Source organism: Aquarana catesbeiana, linkage group LG04 (genome assembly GCF_042186555.1).
Source record: "Aquarana catesbeiana isolate 2022-GZ linkage group LG04, ASM4218655v1, whole genome shotgun sequence".
NCBI lineage: Eukaryota > Metazoa > Chordata > Amphibia > Anura > Ranidae > Aquarana > Aquarana catesbeiana.
Window position 1 is genome coordinate 436,401,147 of NC_133327.1, and position 22,101 is coordinate 436,423,247.

The window sequence follows — 22,101 nt, forward strand, 5'->3', positions numbered from 1 at the left end:
TTGTGGGGATGCTTTTCTTTAGCAGGGACAGGGAAGCTGGTCAAAGTTGACGGGAAGATGGATGGAGCCAAATACAGGGTAATCTTAGATGAAAACCTGTCAGAGTCTGCAAAAGACTTGAGACTGGGGCAGAGGTTCACCTTCCAGCAGGACAATGACCTTAAACATACAGCCAGAGCTATAATGGAATGGTTTAGATCAAAGCATATTCATGTGTTACAATGGGCCAGTCAAAGTCCAGACCTAAATCCAATTGAGAATCTGTGGCAAGACTTGAAAATTGGTGTTCACAGACGCTCTCCATCCAATTTGACAGAGCTTGAGCTATTTTGCAAAGAAGAATGGGCAAACATTTCACTCTCTAGATGTGCAAAGCTGGTAGAGCTATACTAAAAAAAAACTTGCAGCTGTAATTGCAGCGAAAGGTGGTTCTTCAAAGTATTAACTTAGGGGGCTGAATACAAATTCATGTCACACTTTTCATTTGTAAAAAAAATTAAAATCCATTTATCATTTTCCTTCTACTTCCCAATTTGTGTTGTGTTGGTTTTGCACATAAAATTCCAATAAAATACATTTATGTTTTTGGTTGTAACATGACAAAACTTTCAAAGGGTATGAATGCTTTTTCAAGGCACTGTAAGTTATATAGCTAAAGTATGACAAGAAATTGGTTTGCTGCACTTTATTTGTAACATATTAATGGACATGCTTCCTGTTATCTCCTGAAGAAGTAGACCTACTCTAAAGAAACGCCTAGAGTTTAAAGCTCAGACTTCTCTGTTTTCTTCCTATCAGTCAGGATATTTTTAGAAAATACTTTTTGGAAAATTTACTGTTAGTAACCTGTCAAAGTGTTTCTTACAAATTAAAGACCTGTTAGAAATGAATATAGATTAACGCTAGGAGGTATTATATGCTTACTATGAGGTATTGATACCACTTATGCATCGTGATCTTATATCTTCACATAATGTCCTGACTGTGTCGTAACGCTGTAGCTTGTTATGCTCCCACATTGTATGCTATGCTTGTATATCTTACAATACATGTAAGATATTAAAACAATATATAAATAATATTAAGTGACAAATCTGAAAGTGTAAAAAAAATATTGAAAGCAACCCTTCCCCTGATAATACATAATATGAATGTAAATATACATTAAAGCTAAATTCAGATAAAACAGACACAAATAAATGCAGGTCTGTTTTTATTAATACATTATTCTATGTATTCTATTAAATGCAAGTAGTTGTGTATCTAACTTTGACTAGTAGTCTATTGCACCTTAGAGTTTAAAGCTGGAGAGAGAGAAGCAGCACAATTAGCCAATGAGCTGAGCTGCAGTGCTGATATGTTAACAAAGGAGTAATCAGAGTGACAGAAAAATACACTTATTAGCCTGATGTTTCTCTTCCTTTACTGTCCAGCCTGGGAACAGGGCAAGACACAGTTCTATTACTCTTCTGTTCCGGTTCTGTTCTTGGACCTCTCCTTTTCTCAATCTACACTACCTCCCTGGGTCAGTTGATTGCCTCCCAAGGCTTTTAATATCATCTCTTTGCTGATGACACCCAAATCTATCTCTTCACCCCCCAGCTCTCTCCATCTGTCTCCTCACGCATTACCAACTTACTAACAGACATATCAGCCTGGATGTCACATCATTTCCTCAAACTCAACCTATCCAAAACCGAGCTCATGATATTTCCTCCCTCAGGTGCCACGTCCCCTGATTTCTCTGTCAATATCAATGGCTCAACTATCAACTTGTCCCCCCACGCCAAGGTCCTAGGTGTAATCCTGGACTCTGAATTAACCTTTCGGCCCCAAATCCCATCGCTATCCAAAATTTGCCGCCTCAACCTCCGCAACATCTCCAAGATATGCCCCTTCCTATCCAGTGTCACCACAAAGCTTCTAATCCACTCCCTGGTCATCTCCCGCCTCGACTACTGCAACTCCCTCCTCATTGGCTTACCTCTAAATAGGCTATCCACACTTCAGTCCATCATGAACACTGCTGCCAGGCTCATCCACCTCACAAACCGCTCAGCGTTGTCTATACCCTCTGCCAATCCCTCCATTAGCTGCCACTTAGTCACCAAATTAAATTCAAGATACTAACTATAACTTACAAAGCCATTCACAACCTGGCCCCCAGCTACATCTCTAACCTAGTCTCAAAATATCAACCTAATCGTTCTCTTCGCTCCTCCCAAGACCTCCTGCTCTCAAACTCCCTTGTTACCTCATCCCATGCTCGCTTTCAGGACTTCTCCAGAGCCTCTCCCATCCTCTGGAATGCTCTACGCCAATCTGTCCAATTTTCTCCTACTTTATCCACTTTCAGATGATCCCTGAAAACTCATCTCTTCAGAGAAGCCTATCTGGCCCCCACCTAACAACTGTGCATTTATCTTCTCAATCAGCACATTGCCCACAGTTATTACCTCTTGTATCTCTTGACCTTCCCTCTTAGATTGTAAGCTCTAAGGAGCAGGGCTCTCTGATTCCTACTGTATTAAAGTGTATTGTATTTGTACTGTCTACCCTCAAGTTGTAAAGCGCTACGTAAACTTTTGGCGCTATATAAATCCTGAATAATAATAATTATTCAGCTGCAGTACAGAAAAATCAGGTTTCCTACCTTGCAAGACAGGGCTGTGCTATGTGGCAGGGCTGAGTAAATCTCAGGATGGACAGAAATGTAAACAGATAAATCAATTTCCATATATGTACTTCTGCATATTTAGCTGTTTGCCTGGATGTCTAAATATGCATTGCTTTTATTCACTATATTGCAATTTTTTTCATAATGAATGGGCCTTTGCATTCCTTTTCTCAAGTCACATATCACAATGTGATGCAGGAAGTTACTGTATGGTTGCTGCATTCTCCTCCTTCTGTTGGTGCTGCCAGCCATTGCTGACCTTGTTCTAAAAAATAATAGTTGCCTGGCTGTCTGACCTTGACCTGTAACCAACGAATTGGTGAACTCAGGCTGAAGTAGAAAATCCTGATCTGCATACTTGTTTGGGGTTACTGGCTCAGAAAGAATTGAAGTAGCATGAAAGTTAGACAACCATCATTTTTAGCAATGGCAACCTATATATTTCCTTAGTACAGAGTTCGTTGAATCAGCCTCTGCAGACAATTCCTCAATAGCGGCAAATGTTTTGAATTCACTTTGTGTTCACCAAATGCATTGAAACACATTTTTTTTTCTTTTACAATGTTTTTATTTAAAAAAATTCAAGAAATAAAAAATGTAAACACATTTTTTACTTTGCGACTAATGTTAGGTTTCAAAAATTCAACCAAAGCAACCCACTCATTCAGTATGGTTGCAATTCCTAACTTTATTAGTGACAGTATTCTGTAATTCTGCACGTATTAAGCTTTATTCTTGACAAGAAATTGGAAAACCTACGAATTTGTACCCATCCAATGAGAACACGCAGCAGTTTTGACACTCAGAATCCATATCAGTCAGCTGCTCTATGTTATGTTAAAAAGAGCCTCTTTGAAGTGCCTGCTTCGCTTTGAGCATCCTGCCCATTTATTAAATTCATCATGGCTCCAGCTTGTCCGAGCGGGTGCTGCTTCTCTCTAGAAAGGACAAAACATCTGGAAGTACTGCAGCTGTCTTGGGTCTACCTTTTTAAGCATAGAAACAGATGATTGGCTGAGGTTCCAGGGGCAGATATCCCTGTTGATTTGCATTAGGAGGTTGTGAAAATCTTGACGCGTTTGACACAAACTAACCCACTTCTTCAGGAGATAGGGAGGCGTGACAATTGTACAGAAGGCATAAAAACATAAATAGTACACTATATTTACAATATGTGAGCCTAACTCATTATTAATTAGCCACCCCCACCCAATAGTCTGTTATACTATCTGCAAAAAGCTTTATTGAAAACGAGCCTGCTCTGGCACTTCTGTTGGCCAGTGTGACCACTGAATAATGGTTCAATAGTGAAACACAGGAGGGAACCAGGCCAGATTGTCAGCCTGTCAAGCTGGTCAAAATTTACATACCAGGGCACCCACATTCTCCTTATAGAGCAACTCCACTTTTTTGTTGAGAAAAAAACAGTTAATATACATTGCAGGGATTTTAACAAACTTTGTGGTAGATTCTTACCTTTTATTTCTCTGAAGAAATAGACTGATTTTGAAGAAATCATTATAATCACCTGGTGCAGTTCTTAATGTTCTAATAAGAAAAACTGCATCTTTTTAGAATTATTTAACCCTAGCTAACCAAAACTGAACTTCAAAAACAGAAAATGATACTTTTGGGGGCGTTCTGTACATCAACATTGTTCAGAACACCTCCAGTTTGCCATATTGCATTTTAATTTGAATCTTTCAGAAAATAATTACAGTGGCTGCAGATTAAAAAGGAAAGGTCATTTTAAATAACTTTTTTTTTGCTATTTTTTTTTTTCATGCAAATACACTTTAAATTTTCAAGGTGTAAAATGAAAAACTTATTTTCAAAATTCTGTGTATAATAGATCTGCTAAGACTCCTTTATATACATAGTAGGTTTTTGGCCGAGTGTAGAAAAAAAACACATTCTGCTATTAACAAAGGAAAACAATAAATAAGTCATGTTCCAGCTTTCTGGCAGCTTGCTGGAAGGGATGAATTACAGAACTGGCCTCCCTTGCTACAGTGATTTGCTAGAAATCTGCACATTCTCTAGATAAGGCTGGAAAGGGCTCAACTTTGGACATTTGGAATGTGAATTAGCGCGTTTTCCTTTTTCATTGAAATCTGCAGACTGCCTAGGGAGAGCTAAAGTGCACAGAAATGGAGGAATCTCCTGGTATTTTGGGATTGTAAAGATAATAGCGAATCACTTGTAATAATTCCAAACTTCTGAAATGTCCTGCATAGACCGAATCCAGATGAGTTTCCTGGAAAATCTTGTGATGTTTCAAAGAGTGCGGACCCGAAGCCAAAGCATATGTTTTCTTATATGTTAAAATCCTGATATGAGGCACTGTTTACATGTACTGGTTAGCGAAACATTACCATTGCCTGCTTGTTTTCATTTTTGATTGCAAGTAATATTGCAGAGACATATGTTGTGTATTAGGAGTTCTTGAGAAAGGATTTTTGTACAAGCATGCACTGCAGTGACAGTGACAGCTTATCACTTTTGTGACAAATCAGAGAAAACCTAAACGTACTGCCTGTAATGCACCTGCCTTATCACAAACATTCATCAGGAGTTTGGCCTCATTCATATGTATGTGTAACACCCGCGTGAAGAGCAGTCTTCACCCATGTGGGATGCACATCTGTTCCATGCAGGCAGTCCCATTCAAGTCTATTGGAATGCAATAGCTGGATAGTCAAAGCCGCTGGTCCCAATTTTAAAGCTGTGCAGGTGTGGGTTCCCAACACACACTTTCTGGGGTTGATTTACCAAAATTTGAGAGCGCAACATCTGGTGCAGCTCTGAATAAAAGCCAATCAGCTTCTATTTTTTTACTTAGAATAACTTAATTTGCTCTCTGCCTGTGCTGCTCTTTTATCAGTTTTCATCGCTTCTAGGTATTGCTGAGAACTACAGAACCATGTGCCTCTATGTTATGGAGAAAGGTGAAGGGGAGCTTTTTGTAGTCTTGTCCTGTTTCTGTTGTCCTAGTACAGTGCAGTAAGTGAGCATTGTAAGCCTAGAACAGTAAGTAATGTATTTGTAAAAAATGTGTAGAGCTATTCATTTTGTGAAACTGTATGTAAATTCTATGTGAATGGGGGCATAATCAAATGTTAGCAGGCTATTTTCTCTCCAGGTTTTTATTCATACAGAATATAGTAAATCAGGAAAATTCTGCAGTATGGTTACTAAATGGAGCTAACAAATATTTATTTCCTATAATCATCAGCTCTGTCTAGTGGTCATAATGCAGCATTTTCTTGATTCACCCTGTTCTATATAAATGGATAACATTCAACCTGGAGAGAAAATAGCCTAATAACATTGCTGCACCCATTTGCAAAGAGTAGCTCTGCACGTTTTTTATAAACACACTTCAAATGCAGCCAACACTTCTTATGCCGCGTACACACGGTCGGACTTTTCGTCTACAAAAGTCTGACGGACGCCGACGGACCAAAGCCAGCTGACAATCCGATCGTGTGTGGGCTTCCCCGGACTTTCAGCTGACTTTTCCAGCCGCAAATCTGACGGACTTTAGATTTGAAACATGCTTCAAATCTTTACGTCGTAACTATGCCGGACCCAGAAATCCGCTCGTCTGTATGCTAGTCCGATGGACAAAAACCCACGCTAGGGCAGCTATTGGCTACTGGCTATCAACTTCCTTATTTTAGTCCGGTGTACGTCATCACGTACGAATCTGTTGGACTTTTGTGAGATCGTATGTAGGCAAGTCCGTTCGTTAGAAAGTCTGCCGCAAGTCCGCCAAAAGTCCGTTGAAGGTCTGTCGGATGGGCTGTCGGACTTTTGTAGCCGAAAAGTCCGACCGTGTGTATGCCCCATAAGAACTATTTTTTTTGTTTGGGTATAGATACGATTTAAATTACCCAGCCAGACCAATTCAGTTTCAACCAGTGACTTGTTAATGTTGAAAACATATGCATAACTAAATATTGCATGTTTGTTTTTTTACATTTTGTACATGAAAAAGTGTTGTTTTTGAAATGTGTATTCTAATTAAGATGACTTCTAATATGTATTCAGTATGTATATAGTGATTTATATAGTGTTATTTTCTTTGTTTGCAGAGATTATTATTTCCTCTGAAGATACAATATAATACGTTTTGTTTACGCAAGGAAAAAACTGCCCCACATGTGACACCATGTAAGTACTTTCATGTCACCAGTAAATGGTGTTTTTTGTAAATACGATATGTAATTATTGATGTCTAGTATTTGTTATTTCCAGCCATGCACATGCCTGGAGGCATGAAGACAGTAAAACTGTAAAATCAAATTCAAACGTATATCAATTGGATTATTATCATGAATTCTACTCTGGCCATACCTCTTGATTTCCGCAGTTATTTTATTGGAATAACTGTTTTTTATGCCACTCCACTGCTTGACCAGTGAACCCATCTTTTACTCCCCATGGAGTTGTCCACACCTATTTTTTTACAGTAGAAGGACAGTGCAGGTCAGCATAACGTTAGGAGGTAAGTGCTTGTCACCAAGACCTGAAGCCAAAGTACACCAGTATAAGTGGTGTGACAGTATGATTAAAGAGGAACTTTGGTTAGCAGGATGCAGATCCATCAATTTCTGCATGACCTGATGGGTTTCCAGTTCCTTTTGCTCCTTTTGTATCTGTACTGGGTCTTATGCAGAACCTGACTGTATCATCGTCCGCATGCACCCTCTTTCACAAACTCCCATATCGTCTTCATGCACCCTTCTTCACAAACTCCTATTTCAAATTAGAAGGGCTATTGTCCTCCATTGGATGTCACCCAATCAATCGTTCTTAGTGGTAAGGCTCCTGGATGTCACTGGCCTTTGAAAAAAATATATACAGTATGCACACAAAGATGGCTAGAGAAATAAGATAAAATCTGACCTCTACACAAGATTTGAATTTCCTCTTTTCTTTTGATACATTCTTTTGTGATGTCCTGGTTTGCTAGCCCCCAACCTGACTCTACCCATCTTCCTGCCCTCGCTTGTGCCATAACAACTGTTTAGCTAGCAGGAACTGGTAATTGTCTCAGGAAAACTCTTCTTGAGTTCTTTGAGCTTATTGAAAGTTAATGGGTTTTGTATGTCATGCTACACAGATGTGCATGTTCAGTTGTAATACTCTAGCAATTGCGTTGGCTTTTTGTAGTAGAGTGGTTGACATCTTGTCCTACTGACAACTATTTTAGCGAATGCTTTATTCAATGATGTGTATTCTTCTGTAATGTATATTGTTTCTCAATAAACTATTACTTGGGTGTCCTTTTATGAAAGTGCGGTAAAATACCGCTTTTCAGTTCTCAGGCATTCTCAGGGGAGATCGCTCTCCTCTGAGTGCCTGTTTATGAAAGTGTGTAGATCGCTTCTCATGTTGAGTTGAGGAGCGATCTACAAACGCTGGGAACTCCTGAGAATGGCTCCTCTCACTGTAATCTCGTGTGATGTAGCGGGATTACAGTATGAGGAACCATAAAATACAAAAGTTTAACACAAATCAGCACACATTATTCCCCAACATATTAATAAAATAATAAAGATAAATTCCCCCTACACAATATACATTAACCTAATTATAAAAAAACATTGTTTTTATCAATATTTAAAGATCATACATGTTCCTATTTAAATGTGAATGGTGTATATTAAATTAATGTAATGCACATATGTAATGCAGCTATACACCATTCATATAAATGCAAAATACATTTATAATCATTAAAAAAATAATTTTAATAAAGTATACAAGTATAAATATTTATTAATAAATTAAAATAAAATATATTTCATTATAGATAAACATAAAAATTGATAAACTGGTGCGATGCGAGAACACTGCGAATCCACTGCGGGTTCCCGCATCGCACCGACTCGCATGTCAGTTCACACTGCCATATGCGGATCGCTGGGGAGTGTCAATACATTGTTAAGGACACCCCCAGATCAGCTTGCATATCGCACTGCGAACTGACAGTTCGGACATGAATCGGATCGCATATGTGTGAACACACATGCGATCCGATTCTGGTCCGAACAGAAAAAAGGGTCCTGTGCGTGTTTGCACCGAATGCGGTGCGATATCAGCCATACTATCTGTACAGCTGATATCGCACCGCACAGACATCGCATGTAATGTGAATGGCAGTGTGCTGCAAATAACATGCGATGCCTGTGCGATGTCCGGCATCGCACAAGTGTGAACTGGGCCTAAAAGTTAACACCCCCAAATCAGTTCGCATATCGCAGTGCGATCTGCAAACTCGGACAGTAATCGAATCGCATGGGTGTGAACACCCATGCAATCCGATTCTGCTGTGGACCAAAAAAAGGGTCCTGTAAGAGTTTGGTCCGAGGGCAATGCAAATTTAGCAATACTATCTGTATGGCTGAAATCGCATCGCACAGAGATCGGATGTGATTTTGCACTGCGGTGCGAATCACATCCGATCTCGGACACCGCAGCAGTGGGAACTGGCCCTAAATCATATTGCATTTGCACCAAAATGGTACAGGACCCTTTATTTGGTCCGCACTGGAATCGGATCGCATGGGTGTGAACACCCATGCGATCCGATTCCTGCACCATTACATAGTTCGCACTGCGATCTGTGAAATGATCTGGGGGTGTCATTAACTTTACATTGACACCCGCAGTGGTGCGCAGATGTCAATGTAGGTGCGATGTGAAAACCCGCACAGGAATCACGCTGGTTCACGCATCGCACAAGTGTGAACCCAGCCAGAGACGTGAACATCTAAAAAAAAATATATATATATATATATCTATATATAGATACATATATATATATATATATATATATATGTATCTATATATAGCTATATATATATATATATATATATATAGATGTATATTTATATATATATTTATATATATATATATATATATATATATATATATATATATATATATATATATGTATGTATGTATGTATGTATGTATATATATATATATATATATATATATACATACATATATATATATATATATATATATATATATATATATATATATATATATATATATATATATATATATATACATATATATATATATATATATATATATACACTATAAATTCCTATCCTGCTGGTTTTGGGGTGTGTAATGGTGGGGAAGGTGTGCTCTGACTGTTTGGTGAAAGAAAGAAGTCAAAAGACTTCTTTCTTTCTCCAGAATATCAGCCAGTTTCAGGCTTCTCACTCTGATTCTCCACTTCTGAAATGGTGAATCAGAAAGTGAGAATTCTGTCACAGATCGCCAGTGAGGTGTGGAGATCGCACCTTCATAAACTGGCCGTTTCTGTGAATTCTCACTGTGCTGAGATAATCAGCGGAGAACATGTTCTCCGCTGATTATCTCAGTTTCATAAACTGGTAAAGCGCTGAGATCAGCGGTGAGACTCGGGATCGCCGCTGATCTCAGTTTCATAAAAGGACACCTTGGAGGAAAAAAGTGGAACTTCAGAGACTAAGGGAGAAATCTTCCTAGCAGAGCCACAGAGAGCAATCTAGACCTGACAGAGAGGATCTAACCCCAAAACTCTGGCTAAAAAATGGAACTTGAATTATCCCCTTAAATAAAACTGATACGAGCCATATTTGTCTGAAGTAGAAACTGTTTAGCAAGACAGCAACCAGATTTAGACTTCAACTGGATGATAGAATCTGAGAATTGTACTTGCGTTTGGACAAATTGAACAGTTATTTCAAAAAGTTTTTCAAATAGTCTGGGATTTTAAGTTGAAAGTGTATCTGTATATTTATTTTGTTACCAAATAGAGTATATTGCCCAAAGAGGCCAAATTTTGAATTCATTTCCAGCAATATTTAGTGTGCAGTTTCCCCATGAAAAACAACTACTAGTTTAGACAGAGATATTTCTAAGGAAAGGTTAGATAAAAGCTAACCATTAGTGGCGGCTGGTAGTTTTTTTGGGGGGGCGGCTAACAACCACAACCCTCCCCCCCAGCCCGCCCGCTGTCTGTCTGTTTGCCGGTTGGTCTGGCACTTACCCTATCTAGGTGGCTGACTGCGGGCAGCGGCTCCTGTGTACTCTCCTCCACCTCCAGCACTGCAGCTTCCACCGTGTGTCTTCTCTCTCCTCCTAGGCATCCAATAGGGTCACCTGTCCTTTCAACCAATCGGGTGACGAGTCTCATAACCCACTTCTTGACTGGCCAGGAGCAGGATTAGTGTGAGAATAGTGAATATTAGCGAACAGCGAATATTATTCTCACACAACTGGGTGGGCTCGGAGTTCAAAAGTACTTAAAAAAAGCTTGATTCGACATTCAGTTTTGGAGTGAATGGACTTTCCTGAACAAAAACCACATTCACTGTTAGAAATTTGTTTGTTCAAGAAACATTTCCAATTCTACTTTTTTGAATTTACTTGTCATTGTGGCCAAAATGAATGCTGATTTTGCCCCACTAACCATTTGAAAGTCAAACGAACATTTTTAAAACTAAAATTTTCAAACAAAATTCTACTAGTGTATGTCCAGCTTACGGTCTGGTTGACAGGCACAAATGTGTTAATTAAATATTTGCATCTTAGTTTTCACATTGAGATCTGCCCACATGCTTGGCCAGGCACACGGCTCAGCCTCTCAGCGAGCCGCTGAGAGGCTGAGTCGGCCGCTCCCGCCCCCTCCGCAGCTCAGCTCTTCAGTGAGTAAGGGGGGGTCAGAGCAGAGAGCCGGTGACAGTCACCGGCTCTCTGCTCACAGAGCTCTGAGAACCGAGTGATAGTTCGGTTCTCAGTGTTAGAGCTACAGGACAGGAGACCTAACTAGAAGCTGCCACTTTAAGAACGATCAAATGTAAGCTGTATTTTAACCCCTTATCAAAATATGTGTGACAATAGGACAAAATAGCGGCGCTACATATGTGCTGAGCACAAAGTGTTTGTGCAACCCAATATGACTAAAAGTCACTAAATAAACAAGTGAATATATAAACAGTGATTCACCCTGTGACAAGTGAAACTAAAAATAAAACTCACCAAATCACTCACCAAATTTCAATGCCTGCACTCTCCAAAATCCAACCGTGTGTGTAAGGTATTTCTGTTTGGGTTCAGGGAGGGATCCAGGGCTCCCCAATCCTCCTGTACAATCTGGTGAGTGAGTGCTGCAGAGGAGCTAACAATCAGCCCGTCAATTCCAGCCTATGGCTCCAAGTTCAGCTCTCCCGGATCCTCCACTCAGCCCCCACCTGGAGAGCTCTCCCTGAGTCTGGGCTGAGTGGAGGATTTTGGATACTCAATTGAAACCCTGTCCATGTGATTTAAAAAGCGTCTTAGCCTGACACGAGAGTGCAGGCATTGAAATTTGGTGAGTGCGTTTCTTTAGGGGAGTGGAATCACTGGCACAGTGGTGTGGTGGATGGAACAGGAAGATCTCACATCAATATGAATTCACTTGAACACTCTATGGACTATTTTTTGTGATATTATTTTTATTTTTATTATCATTCTTTTTATTATATTTTTTATTTTTAGTTTCACTTGTCACAGGGTGAATCACTGTTTATATATTCACTTGTTTATTTAGTGACTTTTAGTCATATTGGGTTACACTTTGTGCTCAGCACGTATGTAGCACCACTATTTTGTCTTATTGTCACACATATTTTGATAAGGGGTTAAAATACAACTTACATATAAAGAAATATGTTGTATTTTTTTAAGTAGAACTATAGGCATAACTTTATTCTTCATTTCGAATGGAGAAAGGGAGGGTTATAACACCTGCAAGGTTTATTTTTGCCTTCAGTTTGCCATTGGGAAGATTTCTCTTCACTTCCTGTCCCATGGCCAAAACAGGAAGTGAGAAAAAATCTCTGCAAAGGTCAGGTCACCAGAACTAGTGTCCCCATTGGAAGATTTGGGATTTTCTTTTACTTTCACATTCATTGATAATGGTAATTAGGGCAAATAGAGATGGTGAATCTCCTTAACAGGGGGCACAGACAGCAATATAAACTATCCAAAACAAACAAAAAAAAATTAGTCTTTAGTTATACTTTAATTGCTTGGTTTATTTGTATGTACAGACCTTTCAAAGTATGAGGTTCCTTCGTAAAACTAAATTAGCAATTAGTTGACATTAGCTGCTACTTTTTAACTCACTTTTGAAAACTGACAACTGTAGATGGGTATCTATGATTACATTCACATACACATCTGTCTTTGTGTGTTGCTTTATATCCCCTGTGCAAGCCCACAAAATACCTGGAGATACTGGCAGTCCAGCATTTAACACTTTGTTTTATGTTGGAACGATGCTCACCTGCCTCCTAGGAAATTACAATACAAAAATTTTACAGTATACTTACCATCTATAGAGACGGAGGGCCTTGACAAGGTAGTGCAACTTCCATATACTGTATATTTGCAAATGTGTGCCCCAAAAAACTCTTTTTAACCCCTTCACGCCTAAGGGTAAAACAGATCTAAATGCCTAAGCACAATTTTGCAACTTTGACACGTGTTAGTAAAACTGTACATATCGTCGCAACTACTTAATGTATCCAGGTGGATTATACCTTGGTTTTTTTTCGGGACAAATTGGACTTTCTTTTGATGATAAATGGTAACGGGTATCTCCTGTTTTTTTTGTTATTATTATTGTCAATAGAAAACTGGCCCAAAATAGTGAACACATTTTTTTTTTTAAATTTAGCTGTATATTTCTTGCTATTATCATAATTTACCACCAAAGAACAACCCAAAATAAATTTCCCTGCTCCTGACGATTGCAGTGATACCATATATGTTAGTTGTTGTTTGTACCCATAGTGCAGCCCAAAAACAATGGTGAGCATTTTGATACTGATACTAATTTAAAAATGTTTTTTTTTTTTTTAAATTCTGCCCAAAATATGCTGACTGTGATCTTTGATCCCAACCTTGACATTTGACCCGACCTTGACCCTAACACTAACCTGGCAAACCTTGATCTTGTTGTTTTGTTTTTTTTATTCTTTATTTTTAATTTAATTGTATTTATTTATTTTGCACACACTGGTTTGTTGACATTTTCTCTCTGTAGGTTGATTCATGTAGGATTTAGGTACTATATGATAACACTCTCTTACAAGAAGAGGAAGATACAGTGTATCTTTCTCTTCATTCCAAAGAGTAAGTAAACACAGGGACAGGCTCACAGTGACTGATCACTGTGATAGCCAATCAGAGGCTATCACAGTGATCAGGTGACCCGGAACCTACAGTCCTGGGTCCCGATCGTTGGTACAAGACTCTATGAGAGCCTGATCTCTGTGCTGGGAGCACGCTGTGCGGTGCGCTTCCAGCACAAAGGAAATATATGGCCTCACGGAAAAAGCCCACTTCTGTAAGGCCGTATATTTGTGTGCAGGCGGCGGGAAGTGGTTAATGTATAAACTATTTAAACAAATAGTTTTAAATGTTTTTGTTTTTGGTTTTGTGAAAAAAAAATTTATGCACACCTTAAGCCAGCCATAGACAAAGCGATTTTCTTTCCTGCAACAAACAGTGTTGACAGGGGAATCCCTCCGGGGAAGCTGCCCCCCGCCGGAAGAACACAGTGATTATTGCTATGGTCTATAAAAGCCTGCACATACATGGTGCAAATATCGGATTGTTCATTCTGACCCAGCCAAGATGGTCTATGACCGACTTTACTTTAAGTAGACTGTGCACTAAGCAAGTGCAATTGCTCCAGAGCTTTGTAAATGAGAAGAAGCTCTGGTGGCTACCATCATCCAATCATGTGCAAGCAAAAATGCCGTTTTTTTTTTTTTATTTCCCTGCACGTGTTTGGGTATTCTTTGCAAAGTGAAGCTTTACCTCATATACTAAGCTCGGGAGCAACTGCACTTGCAGAGTGCACAGTCTATTTGCCTTTAGTAAATCAATCACATAGACTGTGGACTTTGCAAGTGCAGTTGCTCCCGAGCTTAGTAGATGAGGGGAAGCTCTGCTGACTTTCACCATCCAATCACGTGCAAGCAAAAATGCATTTTTTTAAAATGTATTTTCCTTGCACGTGATTGGGTATTCTTTGCAAAGTGAAGCTTTACTTCATTTACTAAGCTTTGGAGCAACTGCACTTGTGTGCTGTGTCTGTTTAGACTCCAGTGCAGCACGGAGATGCAGCATTGCCGGAGTTAATAAAACAAGCTGTTAGCTTTTCTATTAGGGAATTGACCATGCCCATCTGCATCTTGCCCATACCGCTCTGATACTAAATGCACTGCCTTGCCTTAGTCTCTCCCATCTCCTCCTGCATACATGACTATGCTAATAGGGCATGTTAAAGAGAGAACATGCTGGAAAGGGTAGTCCCAGAGCTGTTTCTGAGACTAGATAGGGGCTGACATTTAAAACAGGTTCGCTCTTCCTGCTGTTTGACTCATAACACAGCACAGCTGCCATGTAAATTCACAATTCAGGAGAAAGCAAAAAAAGTAAGGAATGTGCAAATCATCTGAACAAAAGGTATAGTTTGGATTAACCCTTTAACTTCCACCAACTACTGTCATGCTTGGGAAGTAGTGCCCACATGTGGACAGCTATGTTTACATTTTCCCAGCCAACTGTTGGCTTTCTTGTTGAAGTAATTCACCTCCACTTGTGTGGTAAAGTGCCAACCACCCCCCTTCTTATCCCTCTGTCTGACACCCCCACCCTACCAAGGTTATCTACATAACTCACCCAAAAGTAGAATTAAGGGTTTGGTTGGAGTTTCATTGGAGTACACTCCTTGCTTTTTCTAACAAATTTACCTTTTAAACGTTTTCATAAATCTACTCCACAGTTTGCCTATTGGCCCTTTTTGGCACCCTAACAGTTAGGAGATTACTGCATGGTGTTTATGCATATAATGCAGCTTGGTTGTAACAAATATAAATTTAATGGCACTGGGTCAGATTTAAATCTTGGATGCGATATCCCAAAAATCATCATTATGGCTTGGATTCCATTTCAGATTCATAACAAATAAATATTTACACCTTCTCAGCATCGGAAGGAAGTGGCATGAACTTCAGGTTTAATGAGACCAGCATAGCAATTCTACAGAAAATGAAAACAGGAGGTTCTAACACCTCTTGAGTTTGTCTTTGTGCTGCCAAGGAGCCAAGAATGAAAGAGGCAGTCAGGGAAGCATTTATTTTGTATCTGAGTTCTGTGGTGTGTTCTAGCAGAACACGTAACATTGCCACCTGGAGTCCTCTGCTAGCTTATAAAACTGTCAGGAGAGACACTTATATAATGCTCTCCATTCTTCTAGTTGAGGGATCACCCAATATGAGTAGTACTCATTGTTTTCTTCTGAGATATTACCATAAAATCTTTATAGACCAGCTGACTTCCAGTAAGAATAAGTTACGTTTGGAATCTGAAGTTCCTTTTATTTGGAACGGAAGTTGCGGAAAAAAATTTAGAACGTTGAAATTTTCTTCTTTAATCATATTTTCTGATTTTACTCCCACGGAGAAGCATGGCCATTCATATAGGCTTTCATTACTTTAGTCGAGTTTTATATCCCTGCGAAAACAAGCAAAGCCAATTTTGTCTCTCCTTGGAGTTTACGATGTGGCAACTGCTGACAGGAACAAGCTCTCGCCTACCTTTTGTGGTTTATTTTGACATTCAGAAATGAAACATTACTGTAATACAGATCATTACAAAAATACTGAGTGGACTGACTTCCCTAATGGTATCCTAATGGTCACCTTAGAACTGTGGCTTGGCATCCAAAGGACAAGTGTATAGAGGACTGCTAAAGAAAAGAGTCTTTTACTGTGGAGCCACAATTCAACTAGGTTGAATGTAAAGTTCTGTTGAGCTTGTTTGAAGCATCTCTCTGGAAAAAAAATCTCATCCCTCCCACCCCTCGCTAAATGATCCTTTAAAAAAAAAAAAGAAAGAAAGAAAAGAAAAGCAAAATGCCCTTTTAAACTCACCTGAAGCCATGATGACATGGTATCAAGTCTTCTCCTTACCTCTTTACTTTCCGGAGAGGTCCTTCTTTAGATGTCCACATCACCGCCTGTGAGAAATAAACACTTCCTATTGCATGGCTGCCATGCTGTTTCCTTCTGGGTTTGACAGGCCCCTGACCCCTACTTCTGGCATAAAACCACTGCTGAGGAACCAAAACTCAGAAGAGCTGATTGGCTGCTTTTAAAACGACTCATAAAGCGTCATTATTTTAAAAACTAAAGTAAAGGGTTTTTTGCAAGAACAAGAATTAATACATATCCCTCAGCCTGTGTCTAGGATTTTTCCTCTCTGAAGAGCTAAGCATTGTGAAGAATCTCCGGCACCAACACACTTCCAGGTATGTCAGATGCCTGGTGCATTCTGTGCTCTCTTTCACCTACCTCTGCATCAATACTTTGTCTTGTAGGGGCCTGCTAAAATAATCACAGCACAGAGGGGTGGACCAAGAATCTGACACTCTCATGAGGTTCTTCATTCATGCTTAAAGAGGTTGTAAAGTCACTAATCACAAATCCTAGAATCCCCTCTGTTACAGCAAGATATACTGTGTAGTGTATGTGTTTTTTTTTTTAATTATGCAGCAAAATACCTTATTTTACAGCACCACTGTGCAGTCACATGACCTCCTGGTGCTGTCTTTCCCCAATCTGAGGACTACAGTGGGAGGGGCTAAGATTCCCCTCATGGGGACAAGCCGGGAGGAGAGCAGAGAGCAGGTGGGAGGTCACGTGAGTGCACAGATGGGGCTCTGAAATAAGGTATTTCCCTGCGTAATTTTTAAAAAACAGACACTGCACAGTATAGCTTGCTGTAACATAGGGGATTCCAGGATTCATGATTAGTGATTCTACAGCCACAGTGGAATAGCGGTGGGAGGGGAGGGGCGGGAGGAGATGGCTCACACACACAGACTCCCGAGCTAACAGGCAGGGAGGGAGGGGGAAAGGGAGAGACTGCGGGATGATGAAGGCACATTAACTAACCACGGTATCATGGATTAGCAACCATGATTACTCTGGTCAGCACACTAAGGGGGACACAGGGACAGGCAGGATCAACCAGGTATTTTACAGTACAGAGAGGAACAAATGACACTGCTCAAGCACTATGCTGTATATCCTGCTTTAAATGATGATTTTTTTTTAAGGGTTACAACCACTTTAACTCTCCGAGAGGGCAAAGATCAGTGGCACAGGCAGTGAGATAAGTATTTTTATTTTGAAAGGAGCATTTTTGTTTGTTTTTTTAAATCGCAAACGCTACGCTTTAAACAAGCCTTACAGTAAGGTAAGCTGGGTCCGAAACCATGGATGGTCACTCATGCCCCCTGCCACCCCCCTACTATTCCTTCTTGTTGTCCAGTTAGGCCTTTTGTCATGTTCATTGTCCAGTAGGGAAGATCCAAAGGCGAAGGAGGGCTCTACAGTCCTGGGGCCAAAATATAATACAATTGATAGGTACATTTATATGGCAAATATCTATAGCTAGAATTACTAACATTTGGATTATGTATAATGGGTTTAGGATGTGTTTATAAAGGGCATGTAGCCAAAATCTTGACTGTGCTAGAATGTACAAACATACAATGTAAGACAAAGTACAGGGTTCCCAGACAGAGAGTTTAAAATTCACAGCTTGTGTGTTGCTTTAAATACAATTGCAAACAGTAATAACTTGGCCAACCTCTCTAAGTCATGAATTTCTGCATGTAAAGTGCTAAAGGTGTTTTTTTAATAGTAAATAATACTCTTCAGACAGGATATGAAAGGATTAAAACATGCAGTGCAGTCATATTTCTTTAGAGAATTGCAACATGTGTCAGCAGCATCCACAGTGAGGTTTACTAATCTGAAAGTATTTATAATCATATCATTACTCACTTTCCAGAGAAGGGAAATCTAGGGAGTGCACTACTGTGCGTGCTAGGACAAGCCTATTCACTATTCCATTAAGCTGGACTGCTATGAATGACCTCAGCATACTAGATCACATGTGTACTGGTCATATATGCATTTGATTTGCTGATCAAAAGACAAAGCCTTTTTGGTGGACATATGATTTTATATATATATATATATATATATATATATATATATATATATATATATATATATATATATATGATTACGCGGTTGTATACCCGCAGAAGAAAAAAAAAACCCTGTAAGGCAAAGGCATAATGAGCTAGTATGCACCACATACTAGCTCATTATGAAATACTTACCTTAGAACGAGGTCCCCGTATGGCAGGCCAATCCACGCCGAGGGAGCTGATATTTTGCCCTCGGCGTGTCTTCCGGGTTCACGCTGTGAGTGGCCGGAGCTCCTATGATGTCACTCCCACGCATGCCAGATCTTCAGCTGGGCATTCACAGTGCATGTGCCGCTGACGTCAGCGGCTGCATGCAAAGTGAATATCTCCTAAACCATACAAGTGAATATCTCCTAAACCATACAGGTTTAGGAGATATTTATTTTACCTACAGGTAAGCCTTATTATAGCCTTATTATAGGCTTACCTGTAGGTAAAAATTAAAAACATGGGTATATAACCACTTTAACGCATAAAAATATCAATCGAATCAAATCGCATCCTGATTGGAGGATGTGATTTTTTTTTTGTTCTAAGGAAAACTCAAGTTAGCTTTTCCTGCCTCGAGAGACAGCCTCGTCTAAAGGCTAGCCATAGACGGTTCAAATTTCACTTGATTTCTTCTGAATCAGAAAAAACTTCCTCCGTGGGTGGCCCTGCCGATATACCATGATGATGTTAGAAAGTGAAAGTGTATGCTGTGACCAAAGAATTCCTTAAGGCAGGACCTGGGCGATCCGAGTGGAATCCTTCAAGGCTTCACAGCCAGTTTCCCTTAGTTAAGATAACAGTGCCTAGACCCCAAGCCCATTGAAGAGTCGGTTGGGGGGAGGACAGCGCAGGATCCCTGAACAGGTAAGTGTCCTTAAATTAAAAATCAGCAGCTACAGTATTTGTAGCTGCTGACTTTTATTTTTTGAGGAAGAGACTGGAGCTCCGCTTTAATGTCTTTGGTGGTGGACTGTGTATGCACTGCCAGTGGCAAGAAGATTTCAACCATGGGAAGTGAAGAATGTGGCTATTATATATATAGATATTCAGTTAAAGCAGAACTATAGGCAAAACTGTTTTTTTCATTTTGGATAGAGCAAGGGAGGTTTATAACCCCTGTCAGATTTTTTTTTTTTTTTTTGCCATCTGTGTTCCATAGGGGAGATTTTCTTTCACTTCCTGTCCCATAGCCAATCAGGAAGTGAGCAGAAATCCCTGCAAATTAAGGGAATTCATTGGGGACCCTCAAGTTACCAGAACTAGTGTCCCCTTTGAAAGATTTCCCCTCTATTACTTTTCTGGGGACAATCCAAAATTTAGGATTTTCTTTTACTTTCACTTTCAATGATAATTGTAAACAGGACAAATAGAGAGAGTGAATCTCCCTAATGGAGGCACAGATAGCAATAAAAACTGAAAATCATTCTAATCCACCTCCACTCTATCCAAAACTTAATAAAAAGTTTTGCCTTTAGTTCAGTGGCGGCCTGTCCATAGGGGGCGCACGGCGCCGCCCCCAAAGGCAGTCACAAAAAAAAAGAAGGCCCTTTAAAAAAAGAAAATAGAAAAAAAGGTCCTTTAAGTGCACTGTGTTCGGGCGCCGGACACAGTGCACTATGGGCAGCGTGACGTCTATGCAATCACGAGATTGCAGACGAGACACTTCATTTGCAGGGTTTTGACCGGCCTTGTGGCACAATGGATTGCGCCGGAATACTTCCGCCCGTAGTATCACTACAGGTGCTCTGTTCTAGCTTGGCTGCGCCCTAGGATATGGGCGGTGCTTTCCCTCTGAGTTACGACGTCACTTCCGGTTTCCCTGTGCCAGTGATAAACCGGAAGTGACGTCAGCAGCTCCGTGGAACGCACGGCCCGAGTGGAGCTATTTTGGTAAGCAATGTGTCTGCAGTGCACTCTCAGTGTATAGTATGAGTAGGCAACCGGTACCTACGCTTTGTAGTATAATTGTGTGACCAGAACCTTAGTCCTATAGTATGAGTCTGTGACCAGAACCTCAGTTGTATAGTGTTCTTCTGTGACCAGTACAACAACCTTATAGAATTAATGTGAGACCAGTACTTCAGTCCTATAGTGGGTGATGGACACAGCAGCCCCATAACATCAGTTTGACCAGCACAATAGCCTGTGGCCCTATAGGATGAGTCTGTGACCAATGCAGAAGACCTATAGGATGTGTCTATGACCAGTCCAGCCGCCCTATATGGGAGCCATACACCCAGCAGGCAGGAATGTCAATAGCAGAGCATAGCTATGCTCTATAGGTTAGAAGATTTGCTGTATGCAGATAACATTTCCCATAGAATAGTGTGAGCTCTCCCTTGGCATGTCATGTTCAAAAGGTTTGCTGTACATGCTGGAACTAATTGCTTTTCATGAAATGTGACTGTGGATTTTTGCTGGGGTTGTAATGTGGTTAATGCTGATGTTTGTGCAGGTATGGGTACAGTACTGCAGTTTTTAAAAAGGCTTTATGTATGTACTGTATATGTGTGTGTATGTATAGATGTGTGTATATGTATGTATGTGAGTTTATATATGTATGAGTATGTATGCATGTGTGAGTATGTATGTATGTAAATATGTGTATGTAAGCTTATGTGTGTATGTATGCATGTGCATATGTATGTGTGTTTGTATGTATGTAAATATGTTTGTGTGCGTGACCTTATGTATGAATGTGTGTGTATATACTGTATGTGAGTCTATGTGAGTCTATGTGCGTATATGAAAATTTGTGAGTTTTTGTATGTGCCTATGTATGTATCTGTATGCATGTTACTTTTTAACTGATAGTGCCGTTGAATGTGACGGGGTATATTTCCTGCTGTGACTTAAGCATGTGTACGACCTCAGCCGCTGCTTCTGCAGCTAAAGGTGGTGCAGCTGGGGGTGGTAAAAACATAGCTCAACCGCATGGTTTCACTGTCCCCAAACCTCATGTGTGAATGAGCCCCTAGGATTGGATCATATCTGTGTGCTGGGTGTAGGGCTGTCCTACCCAAAGAAACACAGGAAAGAAGTCCCTGACACTTAAAAAATCTCAGCACATCAACTTCAGGGACAACATGTTCACTTACTGCCTAATATATCCCACTGACTTTCAGATGCCATTGTAATCAGATAAACAGTATTATTCACAGATGGTTGGACAGTGGTCATAATGTTATGGCAGATTGGTGTATGTGACTTGTGTGTATAAACATTGTACATATATGACTTTTGTGTACATACAGTAATTGACTTGTGTGTTCATTGTATACAGTGTACATATGCAGTCTAT

At 39.9% G+C, this 22,101-nt stretch overlaps 1 protein-coding gene across 1 annotated transcript in view; it reads left to right on the forward strand.

The window, feature by feature from the left end:
- Positions 1 to 22,101, forward strand: part of HIVEP2 (HIVEP zinc finger 2) — a 267,444-nt gene that overhangs the window by 165,325 nt on the left and 80,018 nt on the right. The window contains exon 4 of the mRNA XM_073627427.1: positions 6,775 to 6,853. The gene's annotated coding sequence lies outside the window, so the exon portion shown is untranslated. The remainder of the gene's footprint in view (positions 1 to 6,774; positions 6,854 to 22,101) is intronic.